The following is a 14,420-nucleotide window of genomic DNA, read 5'->3' as shown; positions in this document are numbered from 1 at the left end:
TTCTTTCTGTGCTGTTCCCCTGTTCCATCATCTGTGCTGTACTTCTATGTTACCCCCATTGCATTCTGCAGTTGGCACCCCTGATTATGGCTCTCTTGTGGGGTGTAAAAAGTGGCGATGGCCTCATTTTAGCCCGACAGAAAGCATAGATTACCCTGAAGTTTTATATTCTGGACTCCGAGCAGTAGAGTAGACCCCCTAAGAGCATTTTAATCCGTAACTGGAGATGGGATGAATTTTAATTTTTAGTAAGGACTGTTCAGATTGAGTTCACAGGACAAATACTGGAATGAACGTGGAATAAATTGATTATATAATCATTTATTTTTATATCAAAATAAAATACACTGTTTTAACATTTACTTTTATTATTTTTTTCTGCATCCGCTGGGGCTGCCATTTTTTTTTTGCTGGGGTGTAAGTGTCTGCGCACGATACTTACATACCACAAATATGACAGCGACAGGTCGTAGGAGACTGAGGTCGGTCTCCAACCCTTACATTGTACTAGTCCCAGGTTACTTGGCTGATCTTACCCCTCAGTGAGCACTCATCCATCAGCAGTTACTGTGATCTGAGCGCAGCAGCTGCTGTGATATGACTGCTCCGCTTGGATCACAGCAGTTGTCCACTGAGATGTGCATCTAATCCTATTGTGTGATACCATCTGCTGAGCTATGTACCTAATCCTGTCATGTGTAATTCAGTCAGCTGAGCCAAGTATCCAGGTCTTTTGTGTGATACGGTCCATGTATCTAATCCTGTTTGAGCGCTGGGATCACAGTGATATGACTGCTCCTCTCAGATCTCTGTAAAGACTGGTGTCTCTGCACTATGATCCTAAACTTCATCCTCCCTTATCTTTTTGCAAACGCCCGGAAGGGGGAGGAGACATCAGACACATCAGCAGATCCCGCCCACTTTTACTGCAGTCGTAATGCGAGCCAGCAGTAGACTTTTAGAACAAATGCCAGCAGCTGCTCCCCCTACTGTTCAAAAGTGGAAAATATCACATTTTGTATAATCATTTTTCATATTTTCTGCTACTAAAAAATAAATATTTCTTAAAGATGAATATATTACTTTACTTTTTTTTAACTTGAACATTTTTTTTGATGACGCATAGTCTTGAAATAACGCTTTTAATATACAGAATGACTGAAATACTTTTGCACATTATATAAGCAGACATTACAGTTGGTCTAGAATGGGCTCTCTACACTGACACCTGCAGGCTGGAAGGGGGACTGCCCAACAGAACAAAAAGTGAAACCAGCAGCAATAGAAATAAGTGCAAAACACAGTATGATTTATGGAATTCAGGAAAGAAAACTGCTCCTCTGGTGTGAGAATAAGGCTGAATTCAGATGTCCATGTTTCCGGGCTGTGAAGTTTAGGTCTGGCGACCCTTGCCCATTGTGTCCATCCAGGTTGGTATTCGGATTGTGATAAATGGACGTCTGAATTTGGTCTTCAGGAGTACTCATGTCTTAAAGTTGCCATATTAAAAATAAGAATGTACAGAAGTGGCCAAAAGTTTTGAGACTGACACAAATTTTGGTTTTCACAACCATTCGAGTGGCTTAAGGGGAAATGTGTAAATGTTTTGGAGTGGCCTAGTGACAGCCCAGACCTTAACCCAACTGAGAATCTGTGGTCAGACCTGAAGATTGCTGCTCACCAGGGGAAACCATCTAACTTGAAGGAGCTGAGGTGAACATCTGGGAATAGCAGGAGGAGGTCAGGATACATGGGGGCTTGTTCAGACATCGGATTGTACAGATGTGTGCTGTCCGTGCGCTGACGAGTGTGGACTGCCACCAGACCAAGTGATGGAGTGACCAGTACCATCACACGTCTGTTCTCCTGATTCAGTGATATGCATCGGATCCGATGTAGATCATTAGTGCAACTGATTTCATTCTTACCCATACATTGTGGTCATCAGCCTAGGAATCTGTTCTTGGTTTGTCAATTTTTATTAAATGTGGATGGAACACAAATGACACAGTTGTAAAAAGATGGAGATATGAAAAAGATATTTTTTTCTGGATGAAAGAAGCGTGAGATGCGGTTCTGATCTCTGGCCCTTGCCAGTCTGCGGCCACCACTTACTACATTCGGAAGTGTAGTGAGCGAGTGGCTTCAGAATGTAGCCAGAGATCAGAGCGTGCTGTACCTACACTGACTGCTACCCGATACCGACTCTTTTTGGGCACCGGTACGCACACTAACTGCATGCCGATACCCACACTGACTATGTCCTAGTACCTGCTCTCGCTGGGCGCCGGTACCCACACTGACTGTGCGCTGGTACCCACACTGACTGCACCGGTACCCGCACTGACTGCTCCCCGGTACCCACACTGACTGTGCACTAGTACCCGTACTGACTGCTCCCCGGTACCCACAATGACTGCTCCCCGGTACCCACACTGTGCGCTGGTACCCGCACTGACTGCGCGCCGGTACCCACACTGACTGTGCACCGGTACCTGCACTGACTGCACCGGTACCCACAATGACTGCTCCCTGGTACCCACACTGACTGCTCCCCGGTACCCACACTGACTGTGCGCTGGTACCCACAATGACTGCTCCCCGGTACCCACAATGACTGCACACCGGTACCCACAATGACTGCTCCCCGGTACCCACAATGACTGCTCCCCGGTACCCACACTGACTGCATCGGTACCCACAATGATTGATCCCCGGTACCCACACTGACTGCTGTCCGGTACCCACACTGACTGCACCGGTACGCACACTGACTGTTACCCAGTACCCACAATGACTGTGCGCCGGTACCCGCACTGACTGCGTGCCGGTACCCACACTGACTGCACCGGTACCCACACTGACTGCCCCCCGGTACCGACTCTTTCTGGGCATTGGTACGCACACTAACTGCATGCCGGTACCCACACTGACTGTGTCCCGGTACCCACTCTCACTGGGCGCCGGTACCCACACTGACTGTGCACTGGTACCTGCACTGACTGCACACTGGTACCCACACTGACTATGAATCGGTACCCACACTGACTGCTCCTTGGTACCCACACTGACTGCACCCCGATGCCCACACTGACTGTTCCTCGGTACCCACACTAACTGCTCCTCAGTACCCACACTGACTGCTACTCGGTTCCCACACTGACTGTGCCCCGGTACCCACACTGACTGCTCCTTGGTACCCACACTGACTGCTCCTTGGTACCCACACTGACTGCTCCTCGGTTCCCACACTGACTGCTCCTCGGTTCCCACACTGACTGCTCCTCGGTTCTCACACTGACTGTGCCCCGGTACCCACACTGACTGCTCCTTGGTACCCACACTGACTGCTCCTCGGTTCCCACACTGACTGCTCCTCGGTTCCCACACTGACTGCTCCTCGGTTCCCACACTGACTGCTCCTTGGTTCCCACACTGACTGCTCCTCGGTACCCACACTGACTGCTCCTCGGTACCCACACTGACTGCTCCTCGGTTCCCACACTGACTGTGCCCCGGTACCCACACTGACTGCTTCTTGGTTCTCACACTGACTGCTCCTCGGTTCCCACACTGACTGCTCCTCGGTTCCCACACTGACTGCTCCTCGGTTCCCACACTGACTGCTCCTCGGTTCCCACACTGACTGCTCCTCGGTTCCCACACTGACTGCTCCTCGGTTCCCACACTGACTGCTCCTCGGTTCCCACACTGACTGCTCCTCGGTTCTCACACTGACTGCTCCTCGGTTCCCACACTGACTGCTCCTCGGTTCCCACACTGACTGCTCCTCGGTTCCCACACTGACTGTGCCCCGGTACCCACACTGACTGCTCCTCGGTACCCACACTGACTGCTCCTCGATTCCCACACTGACTGCTCCTCGGTTCCCACACTGACTGCTCCTCGGTTCCCACACTGACTGCTCCTCGGTTCCCACACTGACTGCTCCTCGGTACCCACACTGACTGCTCCTCAGTACCCACACTGACTGCTCCTCGGTTCCCACACTGACTGTGCCCCGGTACCCACACTGACTGCTCCTTGGTACCCACACTGACTGCTCCTCGGTTCCCACACTGACTGCTCCTCGGTTCCCACACTGACTGCTCCTTGGTTCCCACACTGACTGCTCCTTGGTTCCCACACTGACTGCTCCTCGGTACCCACACTGACTGCTCCTCAGTACCCACACTGACTGCTCCTCGGTTCCCACACTGACTGTGCCCCGGTACCCACACTGACTGCTTCTTGGTTCTCACACTGACTGCTCCTCGGTTCCCACACTGACTGCTCCTCGGTTCCCACACTGACTGCTCCTCGGTTCCCACACTGACTGCTCCTCGGTTCCCACACTGACTGCTCCTCGGTTCCCACACTGACTGCTCCTCGGTTCCCACACTGACTGTGCCCCGGTACCCACACTGACTGCTCCTCGATGCCCACACTGACTGTGCCCCGGTACCCACACTGACTGCGCACCTGGCCTGACGTTGGGAGCACACCACTAAGCTCCTCCAGTGTCGGAGCTCATGTGTGGGATTAGACATGTGAGGTTGAGAGGTGTTTGCTGTGAGAAAGCCAGTGCTGTTACTACAGGTGAGGGACTGTGCTGCATAAGCAATTGGAGTAGGTAACAGTTCACCCAGACATGGGACACGCCAAGGGGGCCCGAAGCTCCCTCCTTTCATATGAATTAAAAGTAAATTTATATTTATCTGTATCTATAACACTAACATGTGTATTACTGGTATGATGTTTATAGGGGCTCAGTGCTCAACTTAGATGTTTAAGTAACTGAATTTGCAGTTTGGGGGTAATGGACTCTCTTAAAGTATTTCTGACAAGTGTTTAAAAGGGTTGTCCGGCCTTGAGGTGCAAGCGAGTGTGTAGTCACCCTATGTGACTGCCGACTTGTAAATCCTCGCAGCGCTCACGATTCTCTGGTTCCAGCAGTGGGAGCAGCGGGTGCATGACCGTGAGTATATAATATGCATACATGTGGTCACATGCCAACTAGACGTGCACAGCCTTGTTCCATGCAACTGTATTGAGTGAGGCCGGACATGTCTAGTCGGAATGTGGTTTGAAATATGCAGATGGCTTACTTGTGGTCATATGACTTTCCGCTCCTGGCGCCGTTATCAGAGAATCAGTCACATAGAGTGACTGCAGACTTTTACCCAAAAGCCGGACATCCTCTTTAAATGATCCCTTCTCTTTAATTTACTCAGTGTAATCCCGATTAATCTGGAGAATGGAGTGGAGGTTGAGCGAGCACAACACTGCGCCATTCACGGTCTGTGGGACTGCACATCGCTATCTCCGACACTTCCATAGACAATGAATGAAGCGCACAGCCCATGTTTCCCCTCCACTCCACTTAGATGGGGCTGTGCAGAGCCCAGTTCTTGGGATTGGTGGCGATCCGATGGTTGGATCTTCAGCGATCAGTAAATGGATTTGTTTCAGTATTGCTGGATTTAGTTCTCTGTTATCAGCCATTCCAGGCAATGATTTTTGGTGGCAGAATAATGAATGAAATTTCACAGTCACATAGAAAATCTGCATTGTAAATTGTCCTCAGCTGCAAATGTACAATCCATACTGCAGATTTCACCAGACGTACAGAAAATCTGCGTCAAAGTCTTCTTTAGTTTTTATTTTGCCTCCAATAAGGCCCATGGGACCCACCCTGTAAAGCACTGTACTCAGAAGCTGCATGACCACGCGCTACACACAGATATAGCAGAGCTCAGCTTCCATCCGGCACAGCTCATGGTGATATAATATGTGTCTGTGGTTTTACATAGGACTGCAGGTTAGCTCACTGCACAGTCAACGCCTTCCCAAATAGGTAAATGGCACATACAACTCTCCTGCCCCTGCGGCTCTGTTGCCCCTGCACCTCTGCTGTCCCTGCACTCCACTGCACCTATGCTGTCCCTGCACTGCACTGCATCTGCACCACTGCTGTCTCTGCACTCCACTGCCCCTGCACCTCTCCTGTCCCTTCACTCCACTGCACCTATGCTGTCCCTGCACTCCACTGCATCTGCACCTCTGCTGTCTCTGCACTCCACTGCCCCTGCACTCCACTGCTGTCCCTGCACTCCACTGTCCCTGCACTCCACTGTTCCTTCACTCCACCTCTGCTGTCTCTGCACTCCACTGCTGTCCCTGCACTCCACTGCTGTCCCTGCACTCCACTGTCCCTGCACTCCACTGTCCCTGCACTCCACTGTCCCTGCACTCCACTGTCCCTCTGCTGTCCCTGCACTCCACTGTCCCTTCACTCCACCTCTGCTGTCTCTGCACTCCACTGTCCCTGCACTCCACTGTCCCTCTGCTGTCCCTGCACTCCACTGTCCCTCTGCTGTCTCTGCACTCCACTGTCCCTGCACTCCACTGTCCCTCTGCTGTCTCTGCACTCCACTGTCCCTGCACTCCACTGTCCCTGCACTCCACTGTCCCTCTGCTGTCCCTGCACTCCACTGTCCCTTCACTCCACCTCTGCTGTCTCTGCACTCCACTGCCCCTGCACTCCACTGTCCCTCTGCTGTCTCTGCACTCCACTGTCCCTGCACTCCACTGTCCCTCTGCTGTCCCTGCACTCCACTGTCCCTGCACTCCACTGTCCCTCTGCTGTCTCTGCACTCCACTGTCCCTGCACTCCACTGTCCCTCTGCTGTCCCTGCACTCCACTGTCCCTGCACTCCACTGTCCCTCTGCTGTCCCTGCACTCCACTGTCCCTGCACTCCACTGTCCCTCTGCTGTCTCTGCACTCCACTGTCCCTGCACTCCACTGTCCCTCTGCTGTCTCTGCACTCCACTGTCCCTGCACTCCACTGTCCCTGCACTCCACTGTCCCTGCACTCCACTGTCCCTGCACTCCACTGTCCCTGCACTCCACTGTCCCTCTGCTGTCCCTGCACTCCACTGTCCCTTCACTCCACCTCTGCTGTCTCTGCACTCCACTGCCCCTGCACTCCACTGTCCCTCTGCTGTCTCTGCACTCCACTGTCCCTGCACTCCACTGTCCCTCTGCTGTCCCTGCACTCCACTGTCCCTCTGCTGTCCCTGCACTCCACTGTCCCTGCACTCCACTGTCCCTCTGCTGTCTCTGCACTCCACTGTCCCTCTGCTGTCCCTGCACTCCACTGTCCCTGCACTCCACTGTCCCTCTGCTGTCTCTGCACTCCACTGCCCCTGCACTCCACTGTCCCTCTGCTGTCTCTGCATTCCACTGCCCCTGCACTCCACTGTCCCTCTGCTGTCCCTGCACTCCACTGCCCCTGCACTCCACTGTCCCTCTGCTGTCCCTGCACTCCACTGCCCCTGCACCACTGCTGTCCCTGCACCTCCACTGCGCTCCGCTGCCCCTGTGGCTCCATTGCCCCTCTGCTGCCCCTGCCCCTCCGCTGCTCCTGTGGCTCCATTGCCCCTCCGCTGCCCTGTGGCTCCATTGCCCCTCCGCTGCCCCTGCCCCTCCGCTGCCCCTGTGGCTCCATTGCCCCTTCGCTGCCCCTGTGGCTCCATTGCCCCTCCGCTACCCCTGTGGCTCCATTGCCCCTCCGCTGCCCCTGCCCCCTCCGCTGCTCCTGTGGCTCCATTGCCCCTGCCCCCTCCACTGCCCTTGTGGCTCCATTGCCCCTCCGCTGCCCCTGTGGCTCCATTGCCCCTCCGCTGCCCCTGCCCCCTCCGCTGCTCCTGTGGCTCCATTGCCCCTGCCCCCTCCGCTGCCCCTGTGGCTCCATTGCCCCTCCGCTGCCCCTGTGGCTCCATTGCCCCTGCCCCCTCCGCTGCTCCTGTGGCTCCATTGCCCCTGCCCCCTCCGCTGCCCCTGTGGCTCCATTGCCCCTGCCCCCTCCGCTGCCCCTGTGGCTCCATTGCCCCTGCCCCCTCCGCTGCTCCTGTGGCTCCATTGCCCCTGCCCCCTCCGCTGCCCCTGTGGCTCCATTGCCCCTGCCCCCTCCGCTGCCCCTGTGGCTCCATTGCCCCTCCGCTGCCCCTGTGGCTCCATTGCCCCTCCGCTGCCCCTGTGGCTCCATTGCCCCTGCCCCTGTGGCTCCATTGCCCCTCCGCTGCCCCTGTGGCTCCATTGCCCCTCTGCTGCCCCCGCGCTCTGCTGCCCCTGTGCTCTGCTGCCCCTGCCCCTCTGCTGCCTGTGTGCTCCGCTGCCCCTGCTCTGCGCTGCCCCTGCCCGTACACGCTGCTTGTGAAGTTGTAGAGCAGGCAGCAGGCCACCACCAAGTTGCAGTACTTCCGTGTGAGCCTGATCTCCTCCTCCTCCCCAACGACTGCTGGCAGGGCCTGTCAGGCGGCCATGTAACATGATCCCAGTTATTACGCTGTGCACAGGGAGGGGGACAGACTGCAGGAAGCTATTACTGAAAGTTGGAGGCTCCCCACACACCAGCACGCTCGCTGCTTATTGGCCTGGGCCGATCTCAGGGTGAAGGGTGAACAGGAAGAAGAGTCAGGGGCATAATAAAGCGGTTCCCCCCATCCAGGGCCAGCTGGGGTAACACGAGATGCAGTGGCCATGCCTCATCCCCTCCGCTCACAGCTGTAAGTTGGATCTTTGCACTGGCGCAGCCATAAAAGGCCTCGGGACAAAATAGCAGAAAAGGCTGTCTGCGTCCTCTGTGTGTATGGTGCCTGGCCGATGCAGCAGAGGCTAGTTTGTCATGTGGCATGTATCACATAGGACGGCATCGTCAGACAAATTCAGCTCTGCTACATCTGAGACTCCATTCTTCTTCTCCAACGCTTTGGTGAAAGTGCTTTCTGGCTGGGAACAGGTTAATAATCCTCACATTTCCTAATCGGTAATAAAAAAAGAAAATCCATAGCTGCCAGACCTTTCCGGTGTAAAGTGAGTAATAAGGGGAGGTCTCTGGGGGTCCGGGCATCTTCTTCATTACTCTGATTATTTATTTATGGAGCCCCTACCTGCTCCGCACGGTTTCATACATATCTCATTGTGACTCAACCTGTTTCTTTGTTGTTGTCTTCTGCTGGTAGTGAAGTGGTTAAGTTTGCAGCCCGCCGAGCCTTTGTACGCCGTCATCTCGGTATTATTCCTATACTAGTCACATTACCGGCACAACCACTAAGCCAGATTTCATTACCGGCACCCTCATCTGGGTGCAGCCATTTACTGTGATAGGAGCCGGTTATAAGGCACTTCTGGGTCTCCTCTGCCATCATTATCTACATGGGCGGATAATGGCGGTGGAATCTATGTGCGCTCACGCGGTATTCACCATTGGTTTAATATTGACCATATGAGATCGCAAGGGCCAGAGAGACTCCACATAAAAGCTGTCAAGTCAATGGAGATCCCTGGGACATGAATATTACTGAACAATAATTAACCCCCCATACACCCTAGATTGCTGTCAGCCAAATGATGGTTCAGCCGACAGCTACCTCCTGATTCTCTGCGCACAGGGGAGAGCCGCTGCCGGACTCCTCCATGCGCAGGGGAGAGTCGCCACCGCCGAACACCTCCATGCGCAGGGCAGAGTCGCCGCCGGACTCCTCCATGCGCAGGGGAGAGTCGCCACCGCCGAACACCTCCATGCGCAGGGCAGAGTCGCCGCCGGACACCTCCATGCGCAGGGGAGAGTCGCCACCGGACTGCTCTGTGCGCAGGGGAGAGTCGCCACCAGACACCTCCATACGCAGGGGAGAGTCGCCACCGGACTCCTCTGTGCGCAGGGGAGAGTCGCTGCCGCTCTCCTCTGTGCACAGGTGAGAGCCACCGCTGGACGCCTCCACGCGCAGGAGAGAGCCTCTGCTAGACGCCGCTGCATGCATGGGAGAGCTTCCACAAACTCCCTCATGCGCATGAGAGCCGCTGCTGGTCTCCACCACGCTCAGGGGAGAGCCACCGCTGAACTCTTCAACTGTCATATCCTTATATTGGGTAGTGGCCACGAACTGAACTGCTTCTCTCTTAGATAGAAGAAGGCTGCAGGTCCATTCAGGGCTTTAGAGAGGACCTGTCACCAAATCAGAAGTGACCTTTGATGGTTCATAGAGTATTTCTGCTGCTCCCCGGAGTATTCCGTTATACTGTTTATAAATCCGTCACATAGTGCCTGAGATATGGTCCTTTTTATTTAGTGTTTTTTTTTTTTTGCCTTTACCAAGGCAATGGAGCTGACAGGATTCTCTGAGGGGGTGTCTTTAGGCTGCTTTACTTGCTTTAGTGTGGGCTCCCTTGTAATTTTCATAACCAGCCGAGGGAAAGCCCATGGCTGGGGGCTGATATATTAGTAATCTGGGAAAGGGGCTATTAGCCCAAAATATTCCCCGGTTAATAATAACAGCTCATGGCTGTGTGGTTAGCCTTTGCTGCTTAGTTTACACCAAAAAAAAAATGACGTAGGGTCCCCCTATAAATTGTAATCTCAGGGAAGGCTAACCAGACAGCTGCAGGCTGATATTAGTAGCCTGGGAAGAGGCCATAGATATTGGCCCCCCTCCCAGGCTAATAACATCAGCCCTCAGCTTCCCAAAAAATTGTGCATCAATAAGATGCGCCAAATGTGGCACTTAGCCTCGCTCATTCCACTTGCCCTGGTGCGGTGGCAGGTAGGGTAATAGGGTTGGGGTTTGTGACAGCTGTTTTATGGCAGCTGACATGAAGCCCAGAGGTTAGTAATGGAGAGGCATCTATAAGACACCCCCATTATTAACCCCATAGTTATATTGTAAAAAATACACTTCCGGAATAAAGTCCTTTAATTAAAAAACACAGGCTCATTTATTTGAAATAAACGCTCCCCACCCTCTTTTACCTATTTATTAGGTCTGCTGACATCAGCCACAACCCTATTAACCTACTTGTCACCACACTAGGGCAAGTGGGAAGAGTGAAGCTAAGTGCCAGATTTGGTGCATCTTATGGATGCACCATTTCTGGTGCAGCTGAGGGCTGATGTTTGTAGCCCGGGAGGGGGCCAAAATCCATAGCCCCTTCCCTGGCTAATTAATTTCAGTCCACAGCTGTCTGTTTAGCCTTTGCTGGTTAGAATTTATAGGGGGACACTACGTCATTAACCAGTAAACACTAAGCAAACAGCTGTTAGCTGTTATTAATAGCCTGGGAACCTTTTGGGATATTGTTCCCTTTCCCATATTACTAACATCAACCCCCAGCCGTGGGTTTTCCCTCTTCTGGTTATTAAAATTACACCGGAGTCCACGCCAATTGTTTTATTTATATTTTAAATTTTTCATTCGATGTACACAGCGGGTGCTGAATACAACTCTCATCATTGTCGCCTGGTTGCGCTTATCTCAGCCAGCCAGACCAGCCAACAATAATCAGATATGTCTTCAGCACCCAGCGCCTGGGAACAGTATGAACTGTACCGCTTTTTCCCAGGTGCCGGCACGTGTCACACTGATGACACACGAATGTCATCCATGTGTGAGCAGTGTGCATGTGCGCAGAACGTTTTGCAACCTGCGCTGCTGATAAAAAACAGACACGTCTGCCAGTTTTTCACACGGACGCACAACCCATCGGCGCCCCGCAATCACGTGACTGGGGTGCTGATGGGCGGGATCAATGACGCAATTCATGTCGTGCGTGTTAAACGTCTCTTATCAGTGAAAGGCAGGGACATGGCCGATTCGGTCATGAAGGAGAATTACTCACAGTATAAGTCATTGATATCATGAGCCCAGACAACTTCTGGAATGCAGTTGCCTTGGGTAGCGCACTCTAGATAACTGGTGCAGCACGAGAGAAGTTTTTGAAGTGGGAAAGGGCATTTCGGAAATTATTAAGTGTGGGAGCAAAATAGAGTCAGAGACTAAGGGAAATACAAGCGGCGGTGAGCACTAATGTCATATGAAAATACTTTCAAGAAAATAGTGGAGCTTCACTACAATGGAAGCGTCTGTGATAGACCCCTCTTTGTCTCGGACCCCTATAAACAGTAGCTCCCTATTGTAAGCACATGTACGATATCAAGAGCAGGTCCTGATCTATCTCCGGGTAGGAATCAATGGAGAATTCATATGAACCATGAGCACCAGGGGTTATGGGGAAGATGCTGGAGGCAGAAATGTCTAATCTGAACACACAGTATTTATTGAAAACTGATTCCACGATCATGACGCGATCTGATGCTGAAGAGATCCATGCACAGCTAATCAATGAATGCAAGAAATGGTCAAGGGTCTTTCCGTAATCATTGTCTGTGGGTCATCCGAATGTTACCCGTTCCTCCACGTTGAAATGTAATATGGAGTCATTGATTCGCTTTTGATAATTAAAGATCAGGGACTTGAACTTCTTCTTTGCACCATGTTTGTGCCGAGGAATGAGGAAAAATGCAGCTGTAAATTTTTGTTGTGTGAGCCCAGCAGGGCTGTGGAGTCGGTAAGCCAAACCTCCGACTCCCCAATTTCTGTGACACCGACTCCACCAAAATGGGCTCCGACTCCACGACTCCGACTCCACAACCTAAGCCAAACCTCCGACTCCTCAGTTTCCATGACTCCGACTCCACCAAAATGGGCTCCGACTCCGATTCCACAGCCTAAGCCAAACCTCCGACTCCTCAATTTCCATGACTCCGACGCCACCAAAATGGGCCCTGACTCCGACTCTACAGCCTAAGCCAAACCTCCGACTCCTCAATTTCCATGACACCGACTTCACCAAAATTGGCTCCGACTCCACGACTGCGACTCCACAGCCTAAGCCAAACCTCCGACTCCTCAATTTCCATGACACCAACTCCACCAAAATGGGCTCCGACTCCACGACTGCGACTCCACAGCCTAAGCCAAACCTCCGACTCCTCAATTTCCATGACACCAACTCCACCAAAATGGGCTCCGACTCCATGACTGCGACTCCACAGCCTAAGCCAAACCTCCGACTCCTCAATTTCCATGACACCAACTCCACCAAAATGGGCTCAGACTCCATGACTGCGACTCCACAGCCTAAGCCAAACCTCCGACTCCTCAGTTTCCATGACTCCGACTCCACCAAAATGGGCTCCGACTCTGACTCCAGAGTCCTGGAGCCCAGAATAAGCCCTAATCCCAGGGTCTGTCCCACTTACTATATCCTAACGCTCCATACATCACCAGACTCTTGACCTTGTACATTGAGCATATCCCCACTTCTCTCCAAAGTGGAGCATTCCATTCTCCGTAGTTGTGACCTCGGCCGCCTGCACCGTAAGCGGTCCTTATGTAACATGTGCTGTCACAGCTCCGTGCGGAAAAGCTAAAAACATTCCCACTTAGCACCACGATCAGAGGGCTGATAAGAGCAGGGTGACTGATTGACTATCCTCCCAAAGCCTCTCTGATCCCACCAGACATTGTGTATTGTCCGGCATCCACCCAATGGCTTTCCCTCACCACCCGTCTGCTTGGTGACTGTGGACAACACGGACACAGTTTGGATTAAAGGGAACCGTTGGTATTGATATTCACTCATTTTTAGAACATTTTGGTTTTAAAAATGTACCTGTCTCCTGAAATGGCTTATATGGTTCTTGTGGTCTGATATATATTAACTATTATGATGGAACATGATTACACACCTTTTTTTCATCTTTTCACTTTAGTTTTTTCTTCTCCGTTTTACAAGAGCCTTAAAAGAGGTATTCTCGCCTCCAAGACCCTATCCCGATAACTAGTAGGTGTAACAGTAATAATATTAAAAATATGTCCAATTACAAATGTAGTATAGTTCTTCTGATTTCCTATGTCGCTTACCCCATATGCAGGGCATTGCAGTAGCTTAGACAGATAGCTGTTAGTGGTTGTAACCATGGATACCTAAGCTACTACAATGCCCTGCACATGGGGTAAGTGACATAGCGAATAAGAAGAACTATACTACATTTATAATTGGAGATATTCCTTAATATTATTACACCTAATACATATTAGGATGGGATCTTGGGGATGAGAATACCCCTTTAACATACTATTTTTACTATAGAATGGAGTCATGGCTTCATAGGAGACTGAAGGTGTCCTTCACTAGGACCCTGGCAGCCATAACGAGCCTTGGACACCTTGCCCCTTTGCTTAGATGCCACTGGCGCTATTGACGGTTAAACCGCTCTAATTAAAGACATTTCTGATGGTGGCAGTTGCAGGCGGGTGACAGATGGTGAATATTTTCATTTGAATGTTGTAGTTTTCAATTGTTTTGTTTTCAACAGTTCCTCGTGGGCGGTTCTATCTGAGACACCAATGACCAATGCTCTATTCCAGTGCATAGGATTGAGCTGCAATTCCGGACACCGTGCATTGACTAAAGTGGCTCTGTTGTTATTTTCGTGTCCTGGCAACACCTTGAATTGTCACAAAAGTGCGGATTGTAAAGTTTTCATCAGTAATCCGAGTCCGACGACTTACAATA

General features: G+C 51.9%; 1 protein-coding gene across 3 annotated transcripts in view; it reads left to right on the top strand.

The window, feature by feature from the left end:
- Positions 1-14,420, top strand: part of CHD9 (chromodomain helicase DNA binding protein 9) — a 203,831-nt gene that overhangs the window by 42,792 nt on the left and 146,619 nt on the right. The window contains exon 1 of one of the 3 annotated variants that reach the window (XM_077288202.1): positions 8,425-8,572. The exons of the other annotated variants lie outside the window; for them this stretch is intronic. The gene's annotated coding sequence lies outside the window, so the exon portion shown is untranslated. Of the gene's footprint in view, positions 1-8,424; positions 8,573-14,420 lie in introns of those variants that run through there. 3 annotated transcript variants of the gene reach the window in all.

The sequence above is a fragment of the Ranitomeya variabilis genome, chromosome 2 (genome assembly GCF_051348905.1).
Source record: "Ranitomeya variabilis isolate aRanVar5 chromosome 2, aRanVar5.hap1, whole genome shotgun sequence".
In the NCBI taxonomy this organism is placed as follows: domain Eukaryota; kingdom Metazoa; phylum Chordata; class Amphibia; order Anura; family Dendrobatidae; genus Ranitomeya; species Ranitomeya variabilis.
Note: the sequence above shows the minus strand (reverse complement) of the source record. Positions and strands in the feature narration are given on the sequence as shown.